Genomic DNA, 14,432 nt, shown 5'->3' with positions numbered 1-14,432 from the left:
TACTGTGGGCCTGTTTTCTGTATTAAATATAATCTTGAATAATCATTACAACTTACCTTTATTGTTAAGAATAACATTTTTATCTTTAAGGGCATTACTCCATTCTAACAGAGTCATAATTGGCTGGTTTATTGACACAGTGGAAATATATAAATGTTTCTGAGTATAGATCTGTTATAGACCCTTTATCGGGGAAAAAAAACTCAGTTATTCAAAAAGATTTTTACTCAAGCTTGCTTTTGAAACATTTAAAAACTTAGCATTTTTTCTTTCAAATGTGGGTATCTGAGTTACTGTTTTTTAAACATTTGTGTGTATTATCCAGAAGACTGTTAACCACCATATCATATCTAGAAGCTATAAGATACCTGCATATTTCATTCAGCAGATGATTTATTGATTTCAGTTTACCTGAAAGGTTTCAGTGATCACTTGCTGCTGTTCAAAGCACAGCCCTTTTCTTAGCTGAGTGACAGTTCCATCTCTCGTCGCTAGGTGGCGCATCCCCATTACGTTTGCTTCCCCATTCTAGTTCCAGAAACAGCCACTCTGAAATTGTTTTTGTTTTCTTTTGTTTTGTTTTGTTTTTACGAGGAACTTGTCACAGAGCATGAGCAGTGCTTCAGGATGGGAGTAACACGGTTTATGCGGACCTTTCTTTCTGAGAGCAAATACACACTTTTTGTATCCGTTAAACTGTTGATTGAGCAGGTGTTTCTTTAGAAGAGGATCTTTTCTTCAAGAAGTAGCCCCTTTGCTAACTATAATAAAAATGTCTCCTGAGTCTCCTTATGTAGCTCTGCGTAGAAGAGAATCTAATACTTCCCTGTTGAGCAATCATGCAAGGTGGAACCAGGGAGTGGGTGGGAAGTTAGTAGGAAGTATGCATTGCCCTCGGTGGAAATAGGTAACAGCATCCTTGATTAACCATTTTTGTGGCTCTGGGGGCCTGAATTAGATAATGAAGCTGCAGTGTCTGAGAGAGGAAAGCTCAAAGATTCAGAATCCATGAAAGGAGGCATGAATGAACTTGTTCCCAAATCCTAAAAAGTTTGCACAAGGGCATAGCCCTTGGAACCTGAAGGATGTAAGCCAGTCAGGAATGCTTCATATCAAGGACTTTGATAGAGCTGATGGCCTGAGACAGAACTAGCAGGAAATACGAAGAGATTTTCAAATAGTACAAACAAATTTATGAACGATGAACTCATACACAGCCCCAAAAAGAAACTGCAAAGTAAAACTATACTTTCAAAGGGCACTAGGGAGTGTGGGTGCAATCTCTTGTAGCAAATCCCATGGGCCTCTGCTGGCAGCAAAATGCCATGTTGGAGTCTGACCTTCAGGTTCTATTCCTCTGCTGTCTTAGATTTTCAGGATTGCTATAACAGTACCATAAACGGGGTGGCTTAACAACAGAAATTTATTTCTTAGAGTTCTGGAAGCTAGAAAGTCCAAGATGAAGGTGCTGGTAAATTTGGTATCTGGTGAGGGCCTTCTTCCTCATATCTTCTCACATCCTCACATGGTAGAGGCAGGGAAGATCTCTCTGGGGCCTCTTCTACAAGGGCACTAATCCCAATCCTGAGAGCTCCACCCTCATGACCTGATCACCTCCCAAAGGTCCCACCTCCTGATACCATCATTACAGTGGTGAGGATTTCCACATGTGAATTTGGGGTGGAAAGGACACAGTCCATCATGTGTGAGCTATGGGCTCTGATCCAGGAATATGATTAGATAGCCATCCTGTTCACACAGGTTGGGAACCGTATCAGTCAACCATCCTCTACTGATAGTTCTCTAGATACTCAGAATTTATCACTGCAGCAGGCCATCTGTCATGATTTCCCCTTAAGAATCTCTACCTTGCTTTGTCAGCTCTCTTCCATTTACCCCAATAATGCCTCACGGGAAGGTGCTGGGTTATTTATGTCTACCACCTCCATTGTCCCTAGAATAATGCCGTGCACACAGAGGCTCTCATTTATTTGCTGAGTTAATGCCACGGGTGTCCTCAAGGTTTTGAAGGGACTGTGTACAATTCCAGGGATTGGCGGTTGAGGTGGCTGCAAGGAGATAATATATAGAAATTGGCTTCAAGTAAATATTTGTCTGTAACACCATGTTGATCTGATTTCTGCAAATTGCTGAGGAACAACTCTGGTTTATGGTGCGTATAAAAAGATTTTTTCAAAGATCTTATGCTTCAAGGTTTTAAAATGTAAAAATACCTTCTCTATGCCACACAACTTCATTTCTCTGTACTTTTTTTTAATGCCTTATGCCAGACTTGCATTTATTTTGGGCATATATCATCAGCTATGGAATATGCAAATGATTTTAATTCATCCTGTAAGCAATGAGTGGAAAATGAGCTGTACCTGATGCAGCTTCTCAAATACAACATTGAAAAAGCCTGAAAATGAAGGCGCTACATAAGTAGAATATGCATAAAAAGGAAAAAAAAAACACCCAGGAAAAATGAAGGCAGATTCCTCCGCCCCTGCTCTAAAGCTTCCCCTCTGTTCTGCACTTTTGGTAGAGTATGAAATGTCACATGAATGTTAGAGGTAGACACATTTTTTTAACTTTTATTGTATATACATCGTATGCGTTTCTTTCATGGTAAGAGCACTTAAAATCTACTCTTAGCAAATTTATAATATGATAACTGTAGTCATGCTATGCACTAGACCTATTGGTTAATTTTGTAACCTAGGCAAATTTGATTTAAATTCTTTTAAATGTATTGAAATTGTCTTCCATAAACACAACACTTTTATGCAAAATACGCTTTGATGGAGACACGTGGACAGAATTTACTAAGGCTGCACGAAGGCGGGGCTCTGGTTCTCTGCTGTAGCTCAGCTCTGAGAGCCCTGCCGGCCATGCAGCAGGTGCACAGTGACTAGGATTTTGATGAATGAGTAAGGAGGAATTGCTGGGAGTAAGCTAAACACCTAAAAGTATTGCTGAGAATTTTTAAAGTGGTAGAGTGCAGCTGGATTACAGCATCTCCCTTCTCAAATACTTAAATGATGAACACACTGTAGGAAAAGCCAGCACCTCCTTCCTGCCCAAAACCAGCAAACAAATGAAAACTCCACAGCGAACAAGCAAAAGGATACAGCCAAATGCCAAAAACGTCAAAAAATTGTGAATACAGGGAAAAAACATTATTGCTCAGGTGTGTAAGATGACTCCCGCAAATGGCCCTGCTGGCACAACAAAACTCAGAAAGTCTCACTGGAGGCCAGACGTGGTGGCTCACGCCTGCAATCCCAGCACCTCGAGAGTCCGAGGCGGGCAGATCACCTGAGGCTAGGAGTTCGAGACCAGCCTGGCCAACATGGCGAAACCCCCGTCTCTACTAAAAATACGAAACAATTAGGTGGGCGTGGTGGCAGGTGCCTGTAATCCCAGCTACTCAGGAGGCTGAGGCAGGAGAATTGCTTGAACCTGGGAGGCAGAGGCTGCTGTGAGCCGAGATCATACCATTGCACTCCATCCTGGGCAACGAGAGCGAAACTCCGTCTCCAAAAAAAAAAAGGGGGTCTCACTGGTGAGGAAAAACAGGTTAATTGGGAGAAAAGAGAGGTATCTATATCTTTCTCCTGTTACTGCTGGGGGAAGTGAAAAGGGCTGCTGGGAAGAGACCAGTGAGAGAGGGCTCGTGAACAAACAGGAGGGACTCTGATGGGTTCAGGGGTTCCCTGCTGAACCAGATAAAGGATCCAAAGCCTGGGGTGACCCCCAGGGGTCACTGCATCACTCCCTGGGGAGGAAACTTTGATTCAGGACATTTAGAAAATCCTAGTCAAGAAACCAGAGACCAGATATTCTAGCAAAGATATAGTCTCAGCTGAGCTTTTCCCTGCCTCACTCCTAGCTATCAGGGCACGGAATGTAGACTAGAACACAAAATACAACTTGCAAAATGCTCGAAGAGAAAACCAAGGGAATTTGTTCACATATTATGAAGTTGTCCTTTTACACGAGAACAAAATGAAATGACTCACCACCCACTAGAATGACTATAATAAAAGGCATTCTTAACCTGCCTGCGCAGCGTAGTGACGCCTGTCTCTAAAAAAAATAAATAAAAATAAGCAGGTGTGCACCTGTGGTCCCAGCTACTTGGGAAGCTGAGGTGGGAGCAATCTTTGAGCCCAGGAGGTGGAGTTACAGTTAGCTACTGAGGACTAAACTCTGACCTTTTTCCCTCTTGCCAAATTCCTATCTAAGGGGCTGGGGAGTTGCACCTTATAAAATCTCAAAGCAGTTTTATTTAACCCTATATGATGTGGCTTACTTTCCAACCTGACTCTGGCATAACATCACAGGACAGATAAAGAAATCAAAATATTTTAACCCCAAATATGTTTCTTTGCCATATCTTGAAATGGCCCTGCATAGCTGTCTCTTGGAAAAATCTACATTCTGCAAAGAATCCCCTTCCCTTTCAGGTCTTTTCCCTGACACAGCAGAGAATCAGTCACAAATCTGGCACCTTTTTCAGTCTAAGAAACATTTCCAATCTATTCTCTCTGAAGCTCGCAGTCTGGAGGCTTCATCTGCATGATGAGAACCTTGGTCTCCACAATCCCGTATCATAACCCAGACACTCCCCTCTGTTGTTTAGAGGTCTTTAGACAATAACGCTTTCAACCAATTGCCAGTTAGAAAATCCTTGAATCTACCCATGATCTGCAAGCCCCTGCTTCGAGCTGTCCTGCCTTTCCAGATGGAACCAGTCTGCATCTTACATGTATTGACTGGTGTCTTATGTCTCCCTAAAATGTATAAATTCAAGCTGTAGCCGGACCACACTGGGCACATGTTCTTAGGACCTCTTGATACTGTGCCTCACTCATATTTGGTTCGGAATAAATCTCTTCAAATATTTTACAGAGTTGGACTCTTCATTGACACTGTGACCACACCACTGCACTCCAGCCTGAGCCACAGAGCGAGACACTGTCTCTAAAAAATAAAAGAAAAAGAAAACACAATAACAAGTATTGACGAGAATGTGCAGAAATTGGAACCTTCATATATTGCTGGTGGGGATGTAAAGTGATGTAGCTGCCCAGGAAAACAGTCTGGCAATTTGTGAAAATGTTAAACATAGAGTTACCATGTGACTTGGGGAATCTGCTAGGGATACACCCAAGAGAAGTGGAGATATGTTGTGAAAGTTGTCAGCACCAAAATGGGGTCACTTAGGTCAAACCCTAGCAAAATGAATCCGGGAGGCCCTGAAGGAGGAGAACTCACACACACGTGCCTATGATAAGAACTATTACAAGGACTCCCTGGAAACCATAAACACTCCATGTTAAGCTGCTGGAGTGAAGACATCTCCCCAGCAACAGCCAGTGTGACCGATGAGGAGCTATGAGCTTCAACAGTCAAGAGTTTTTGTTTCAAACCAGCTTACATGACTTTCTCCTTTTTGTCTTTATAAAAGTTTGCCTTGACCCCAGCGTCTTTGGGTGTTCCTTGGTTCATTGTGGCATGGGTATCTTGGATTGCAATCCCCCACTAATCCCAGATAAACTCCTTTGGAGAGCCTATCTGTCTATTGTTATTTTAGGTTTTAGGACATACACTAAAAAACTTGTTTACAGCACAATTATTCATCGTAAAAAAGTGGAAACAACCCAAATGTCCCACTGATGAATAATGCATAAACAAAATGTAGTTCATTCATATAATGGAATACTATTTCATCACATAAAGGAATGAAGTACTGATACACACCATAACGTGAATAAATCTCAAAAACACGGTGCTAAGGGAAGAAAGCCAGTTACACTTTAAGCTGGTAACCTTTACAGCATATAAATTACTTCTTAATAAAGCAGTCTTAAAAAAAAAGAAACGGCTCAGCAACCACACACACATGATAGAAGGGGAACGAGAGAACCCAGATGAAAGGAAAGACAGGAAGAAACACAGTCTGCGAAAGAAAGATGAAGAGTTCATCCTGAGGAAAATATAATCCAAGAAACACAGGAAAAGCCCCTGCGAAAACTCTGTACTATAGAACACTTCAGTGTATTTCTTCATTCAGCGAAAGTACTGAGCCCCTATGTGGCATGCACCCTCCTGAGCCCTGGGGATTTAGCACTAAGCTAAGTTCTTCCTTTCATGAAGCATGTCATGTTCTTGTGCACAAAAATATAAGCACAAAGAGATGATTCCACTGACCGCCCCCCCCCCCATCAAGCAGGGGACGTTGATTTGTCCACACTGGAATAGATGCTTACTTTGAACATGGATTTGCCTTCTCTAGCTTTATTCGCTGTTTCACACAAGATTGCTTCTGATCAAAGAATTTATTTCGCAGTAAAAGAAATGTGGCACCAAAAGTGAGTTCATGCTGAGAAAGTGGAAAATGGCCCTGATAGTAGCCAGGCTGTGATTTTAATCACTAAATATAAAAAATGCTCACAGATTGCAAACAGTATTCCTTTTTTCTCCTAGTTTCTTAATGTAGATGCTTGGGTCAATAATTTGAGACATTTCTCCTTTTCTAATATAAGTATTATAAGTAATGCTATAAATTTCCGTCTGAACTTTGAGAACATTTCACAAATTCTATTATGTATAATTTAAAATATTTTATAATTTCACTTTTGAATTCCTTTTGGTCAAAAGATTTATATTATTATTATTATTATTATTATTATTATTATTATTGAGACAGGGTCTTGCTCTGTCATCCAAGCTGGAGTGCAGAGGCACGATCTCAGTTCACTGCAATCTCCACGTCCCAGGCTCAAGAGATTCTCCCACCTTAGCCTCCCGGGTAGCTGGGACCACAGGTCTGCACCACCATGGTAGGCTAATTTTTAAATTTTTTTCTAGAGGTAGGGTCCCACTATGTTGCCCAGGCTTGTCTTGAACCCTTGGGCTCAAGTGATCCTCCTGCCTTGGCCTCCCAAACTGCTGGGATTACAGGCATAAGCCACTGCACCTGGCCCAAAAGATAATTTTTAAATAAATCATTTAAAGATAATTGTTTAAATGAGTTATTGGTCTTAAAAATGTCCTCAAAGACATTTTCAAGATATATTTTTGTACTTAGTTTGTAGCTGGTTTTCACTGTGGTAAGAGAATAAAATTTGTATTATTTTAGTTATTTTAAATTTGTTGATTTGCTTTATGGCTCAAATACGGTCTATCATGCTGAATGTTACATGTGCACTTGAAAATAATGTGTATTCCACTGGACCAGGTCATGTGTTTTATCAGTGACGATTAGGTCAATTTGCTTGATAGTATTTTTCAGGATTTTTCTATCTTTGCCAATATTCCGTGTTCTTATTCTGTCAATTTCTGTCAATTACCCACAGAGAAATGTTGCAGTCTCCAACTCTAATGGTGGCTTTCTGTATTTCTCTTTTCAGTTTTTTGTTTGTTTGTTTGTTTGTTTGTTTGAGATGGAGTCTTGCTCTGTCGCCCAGGCTGGAGTGCAGTGCTGCGATCTCGGCTCACTGCAACCTCCACCTCCCAGGCTCAAGCAATTCTCCTGCCTCAGCCTCCTGAGTAGCTGGGATTACAGGCATGCACCACCACACCTGGCTAATTTTTGTATTTTTAGTAGAGACGGTGTTTTGCCATGTTAGCCAGGCTGGTCTTGAACTCCTGGCCTCAAGTAATCCACCTGCTTTGGCCTCCCAAAGTGCTGGGATTACAGGCACGAGCCCCCATGCCTGGCCCAGACTGGACATTTCTATTGATATGCTTTTGAGTTCATCGATTTTTCGTTCCTCTATCATCTCTTGTCCACTACTGAGGCAGCCCAGTGAGTTTTTAATTTCAATTATTATATTTTTGTTACATAATTTCCCTTGGTACCTTTTTATATCTTCTATTTATTTTCTACTTTCTATTTGTATTAAGAGTGTTAGTAATTGCTCAATGAGGCATTTTCATGATAGTTGCTTTAAAATTCTTGTCAGGTAATCCCAATGTCTGAGTCTTCTCAACGCTGGCACCTTTTGATCATCTCTTCGCAATCAAGTTGTGAATGTCCTGGTTCTTGGTATATGGATTTTTTATTGTCTCCTGGACATTTTGGATATTATGTCGTAAGAACTAATTGTTTTTTCTTTTAAATTCTTCTTCTTTTTGGGTATAGTCTGCAGGCCCAGGTGGGGCTTCATGTTCAGCTCACTGTTGGACTTCATTGACATCACCCTGAAAAAGGTGGATTTTTGAGGAGCGTGAGAAGAAGAGCATGAGAAGTGCTGAATTACACTGTGTTGTTGCAGATGAGCATCCCTAACCGTAGCAGTCCTTGAAGAAGAAAGATGGTCTGATAGGAACTGCTTATTCAGGAACACATTGCAAAATCTGTGGGTGTCCTTCGTGATCTGAGGGCCTCACTCCTACAACTGCAAGGAATTGAATTCTTCTAACAGTGCGATGAGGTTGGAGGAAGACTCCAAGATCCAGAAAGGAACACAGTCCCACCAACACCTGTGTTGTAACCTGGTGAGACCCTGAAACAGAGAATCCAGCTAAGCCATGCCCAAAATATTCATCCACAACGTGTTGTTTTAAGCTTCCAAGTTTCTAGTAGTTTGTTATAAAGCAATAGAAAAGTAATATCTCCTTTCCGAGGCTCATCTTCATTCCAAACGTTCCACATTTCCTTCTGTTATCATTTATTTTCTGTCTGAATTACTTCCTCCAGCAAAAAAAATTTTAAGGCAGTTCTGCTGGTAACAAATTTTCTTAGATTTTCTTCATCTGAGAATATCTTTATTTCACCCTCATACATGAAAGTTAGTTTTGCCAAACACAGAATTCTGGGTGACAGTTTTTCTTTTTCTTTCAGCACTTGAAAAGTCTTATGACACGTCCTTCTGGCCTTCATGATTTCTGCTGAAAAATATGCTGTCATTTGAATAGTTTTAATGCTGTAGGTAATAGTCATTGTTTTCTGGCTGTTTCTGTAAGTTTTAAATTTGTCTTTAGTTTTCAGATGTTTGATTGTTATGTATTTGGGCATGGATTTATTTGGATTTATCCTGCTTGGAGTTTGCTCAATCTCTTAAATTTGTCAGCTTATGTCTTTTGCCCAATTTGGGAAATTTTCAATCATTTTTTCTTCAAATATTTTTGGGCACCACACTCTCTTTTCCGTTGAGTCTCTGATCACATTAATTTTAGATTGTTATCGTCCCACGTGTTTGTGAGATTCTATTCATTTTAAAGTCTTATTTTCTCCTTATTTAGGATAATTTGTATTGATCTAGCCTCAGATTCATTGTTTCTAATGTCATCTCCACCTGCTATTCAATCCATTCAGTGACAGCTTCTTTTTATTCACATATTTTATTTTTCAGTTCTAAATTTTGTGGTAAGTTTTGTTTTTTTTTTAAGAAAATAAATTTTTTTTTATTATTATACTTTAAGTTTTAGGGTACATGTGCACCTTGTGCAGGTTAGTTACATATGTATACATGTGCCATGCTGGTGCACTGCACCCACTAACTCGTCATCTAGCATTAGGTATATCTCCTGATGCTATCCCTCCCCCCTCCCCCCACCCCACAACAGTCCCCAGAGTGTGATATTCCCCTTCCTGTGTCCATGTGTTCTCATTGTTCAATTCCCACCTATGAGTGAGAATATGCGGTGTTTGGTTTTTTGTTCTTGCGATAGTTTACTGAGAATGATGTTTTCCAATTTCATCCATGTCCCTGCAAAGGACATGAAGTCATCATTTTTTATGGCTGCATAGTATTCCATGGTGTATATGTGCCACATTTTCTTAATCTAGTCTATCATTGTTGGACATTTGGGTTGGTTCTGAGTCTTTGTTATTGTAAATAGTGCCGCAGTAAACATATGTGTGCATGTGTCTTTATAGCAGCATGATTTATAGTCCTTTGGGTATATACCCAGTAATGGGATGGCTGGGTCAAATGGTATTTCCAGTTCTAGATCCCTGAGGAATCGCCACACTGACTTCCACAATGGTTGAACTAGTTTACAGTCCCACCAACAGTGTAAAAGTGTTCCTATTTCTCCACATCCTCTCCAGCACCTGTTGTTTCCTGACTTTTTAATGATCACCATTCTAACTGGTGTGAGATGGTATCTCATTGTGGTTTTGATTTGCATTTCTCTGATGGCCAGTGATGGTGAGCATTTTTTCATGTGTTTTTTGGCTGCATAAATGTCTTCTTTTGAGAAGTGTCTGTTCATGTCCTTCGCCCACTTTTTGATGGGGTTGTTTGTTTTTTTCTTGTAAATTTGTTTTGAGTTCATTGTAGATTCTGGATATTAGCCCTTTTTCAGATGAGTAGGTTGCGAAAATGTTCTCCCATTTTGTAGGTTGCCTGTTCACTCTGATGGTAGTTTCTTTTGCTGTGCAGAAGCTCTTTAGTTTAATTAGATCCCATTTGTCAATTTTGTCTTTTGTTGCCATTGCTTTTGGTGTTTTAGACATGAAGTCCTTGCCCATGCCTATGTCCTGAATGGTAATGCCTAGGTTTTCTTCTAGGGTTTTTATGGTTTTAGGTCTAATGTTTAAGTCTTTAATCCATCTTGAATTGATTTTTATATAAGGTGTAAGGAAGGGATCCAGTTTCAGCTTTCTACATATGGCTAGCCAGTTTTCCCAGCACCATTTATTAAATAGGGAATCCTTTCCCCATTGCTTGTTTTTCTCAGGTTTGTCAAAGATCAGATAGTTGTAGATATGCGACGTTATTTCTGAGGGCTCTGTTCTGTTCCATTGATCTATATCTGTTTTGGTACCAGTACCATGCTGTTTTGGTTACTGTAGCCTTGTAGTATAGTTTGAAGTCAGGTAGTGTGATGCCTCCAGCTTTGTTCTTTTGGCTTAGGACTGACTTGGCGATGCGGGCTCTTTTTTGGTTCCATATGAACTTTAAAGTAGTTTTTTCCAATTCTGTGAAGAAATGCATTGGTAGCTTGATGGGGATGGCATTGAATCTATAAATTACCTTGGGCAGTATGGCCATTTTCACGATATTGATTCTTCCTACCCATGAGCATGGAATGTTCTTCCATTTGTTTGTATCCTCTTTTATTTCCTTGAGCAGTGGTTTGCAGTTCTCCTTGAAGAGGTCCTTCACATCCCTTGTAAGTTGGATTCCTAGGTATTTTATTCTCTTTGAAGCAATTGTGAATGGGAGTTCACTCATGATTTGGCTCTCTGTTTGTCTGTTGCTGGTGTATAAGAATGCTTGTGATTTTTGTACATTGATTTTGTATCCTGAGACTTTGCTGAAGTTGCTTATCAGCTTAAGGAGATTTTGGGCTGAGACAATGGGGTTTTCTAGATATACAATCATGTCGTCTGCAAACAGGGACAATTTGACTTCCTCTTTTCCTAATTGAATACCCTTTATTTCCTTCTCCTGCCTAATTGCCCTGGCCAGAACTTCCAACACTGTGTTGAATAGGAGTGGTGAGAAGGCATCCCTGTCTTGTGCCAGTTTTCAAAGGGAATGCTTCCAGTTTTTGCCCATTCAGTATGATATTGGCTGTGGGTTTGTCATAGATAGCTCTTATTATTTTGAAATACGTCCCATCAATACCTAATTTATTGAGAGTTTTTAGCATGAAGGGTTGTTGAATTTTGTCAAAGGCTTTTTCTGCATCTATTGAGATAATCATGTGGTTTTTGTCTTTGGCTCTGTTTCTATGCTGGATTACATTTATTGATTTGCGTATATTGAACCAGCCTTGCATCCCAGGGATGAAGCCCACTTGATCATGGTGGATAAGCTTTTTGATGTGCTGCTGGATTCGTTTTGCCAGTATTTTATTGAGGATTTTTGCATCAATGTTCATCAAGGATATTGGTCTAAAATTCTCTTTTTTTGTTGTGTCTCTGCCTGGCTTTGGTATGAGAATGATGCTGGCCTCATAAAATGAGTTAGGGAGGATTCCCTCTTTTTCTATTGATTCCCTCTTTTTCTATTGATTGGAATAGTTTCAGAAGGAATGGTACCAGTTCCTCCTTGTACCTCTGGTAGAATTCAGCTGTGAATCCAGCTGGTCCTGGACTCTTTTTGGTTGGTAAGCTGTTGATTATTGCCACAATTTCAGATCCTGTTATTGGTCTATTCAGAGATTCAACTTCTTCCTGGTTTAGTCTTGGGAGAGTGTATGTGTCGAGGAATTTATCCATTTCTTCTAGATTTTCTAGTTTATTTGCGTAGAGGTGTTTGTAGTATTCTCTGATGGTAGTTTGTATTTCTGTGGGATTGGTGGTGATATCCCCTTTATCATTTTTTATTGTGTCTATTAGATTCTTCTCTCTTTTTTTCTTTATTAGTCTTGCTAGCAGTCTATCAATTTTGTTGATCCTTTCAAAAAACCAGCTCCTGGATTCATTAATTTTTTGAAGGGTTTTTGTGTCTCTATTTCCTTCAGTTCTGCTCTGATTTTAGTTATTTCTTGCCTTCTGCTAGCTTTTGAATGTGTTTGCTCATGCTTTTCTAGTTCTTTTCATTGTGTTGTTAGGGTGTCAATTTTGGATCTTTCCTGCTTTCTCTTGTGGGCATTTAGTGCTATAAATTTCCCTCTACACACTGCTTTGAATGCGTCCCAGAGATTCTGGTATGTTGTGTCTTTGTTCTCGTTAGTTTCAAAGAACATCTTTATTTCTGCCTTTATTTCGTTATGTACCCAGTAGTCATTCACGAGCAGGTTGTTCAGTTTCCATGTAGTTGAGCGGTTTTGAGTGAGATTCTTAATCCTGAGTTCTAGTTTGATTGCACTGTGGTCTGAGAGACAGTTTGTTATAATTTCTGTTCTTTTACATTTGCTGAGGAGAGCTTTACTTCCAAGTATGTGGTCAATTTTGGAATAGGTGTGGTGTGGTGCTGAAAAAAAATGTATATTCTGTTGATTTGGAGTGGAGAGTTCTGTAGATGTCATTAGGTCTGCTTGGTGCAGAGCTGAGTTCAATTCCTGGGTATCCTTGTTGACTTTCTGTCTCGTTGATCTGTCTAATGTTGACATTGTGGTGTTAAAGTCTCCCATTATTAATGTGTGGGAGTCTAAGTCTCTTTGTAGGTCACTCAGGACTTGCTTTATGAATCTGGGTGCTCCTGTTGTGGGTGCATATATATTTAGGATAGTTAGCTCTTCTTGTTGAATTAATCCCTTTACCATTATGTAATGGCCTTCTTTGTCTCTTTTGATCTTTGTTGGTTTAAAGTTTTATCAGAGACTAGTATTGCAACCCCTGCGTTTTTTTGTTTTCCATTTGCTTGGTAGATCTTCCTCCATCCTTTTATTTTGAGCCTATGTGTGTCTCTGCACGTGAGATGGGTTTCCTGAATACAGCACACTGATGGTTCTTGACTCTTTATCCAATTTGCCAGTCTGTGTCTTTTAATTGGAGCATTTAGTCCATTTACATTTAAAGTTAATATTGTTATGTGTGAATTTGATCCTGTCCTTATGATGTTAGCTGGTGATTTTGCTCATTAGTTGATGCAGTTTCTTCCTAGCATCGATGGCCTTTACAATTTGGCACGATTTTGCAGCGGCTGGTACCAGTTGTTCCTTTCCATGTTTAGCGCTTCCTTCAGGAGCTCTTTTAGGGCAGGCCTGGTGGTGACAAAATCTCTCAGCATTTGCTTGTCTGTAAAGTATTTTATTTCTCCTTTGCTTATGAAGCTTAGTTTGGCTGGATATGAAATTCTGGGTTGAAAATTCTTTTCTTTAAGAATGTTGAATATTGGCCCCTACTCTCTTCTGGCTTGTAGGGCTTCTGCAGAGAGATCCGCTGTTAGTCTGATGGGCTTCCCTTTGAGGGTAACCCGACCTTTCTCTCTGGCTGCCCTTAACATTTTTTCCTTCATTTCAACTTTGGTGAATCTGACAATTATGTATCTTGGAGTTGCTCTTCTCAAGGAGTATCTTTGTGGCGTTCTCTGTATTTCCTGAATCTGAATGTTGGCCTGCCTTGCTAGATTGGGGAAGTTCTCCTGGATAATATCCTGCAGAGTGTTTTCCAACTTGGTTCCATTCTCCCCATCACTTTCAGGTACACCAATCAGACATAGATTTGGTCTTTTCACATAGTCCCATATTTCTTGGAGGCTTTGTTCGTTTCTTTTTATTCTTTTTTCTCTAAACTTCCCTTCTCACTTCATTTCATTCATTTCATCTTCCATCACTGATACCCTTTCTTCCAGTTGATCGCATCGGCTCCTGAGGCTTCTGCATTCTTCACGTAGTTCTCGAGCCTTGGCTTTCAGCTCCATCAGCTCCTTTAAGCACTTCTCTGTATTGGTTATTCTAGTTATACATTCTTCTAAATTTTTTTCAAAGTTTTCAACTTCTTTGCCTTTGGTTTGAATGTCCTCCTGTAGCTCAGAGTAATTTGATCGTCTGAAGCCTTCTTCTCTCAGCTCGTCAAA

The sequence above is a fragment of the Gorilla gorilla genome, chromosome 16 (genome assembly GCF_029281585.2).
Source record: "Gorilla gorilla gorilla isolate KB3781 chromosome 16, NHGRI_mGorGor1-v2.1_pri, whole genome shotgun sequence".
NCBI classification, from domain to species: Eukaryota; Metazoa; Chordata; class Mammalia; order Primates; family Hominidae; genus Gorilla; species Gorilla gorilla.
This window is presented reverse-complemented; position numbering follows the sequence as displayed.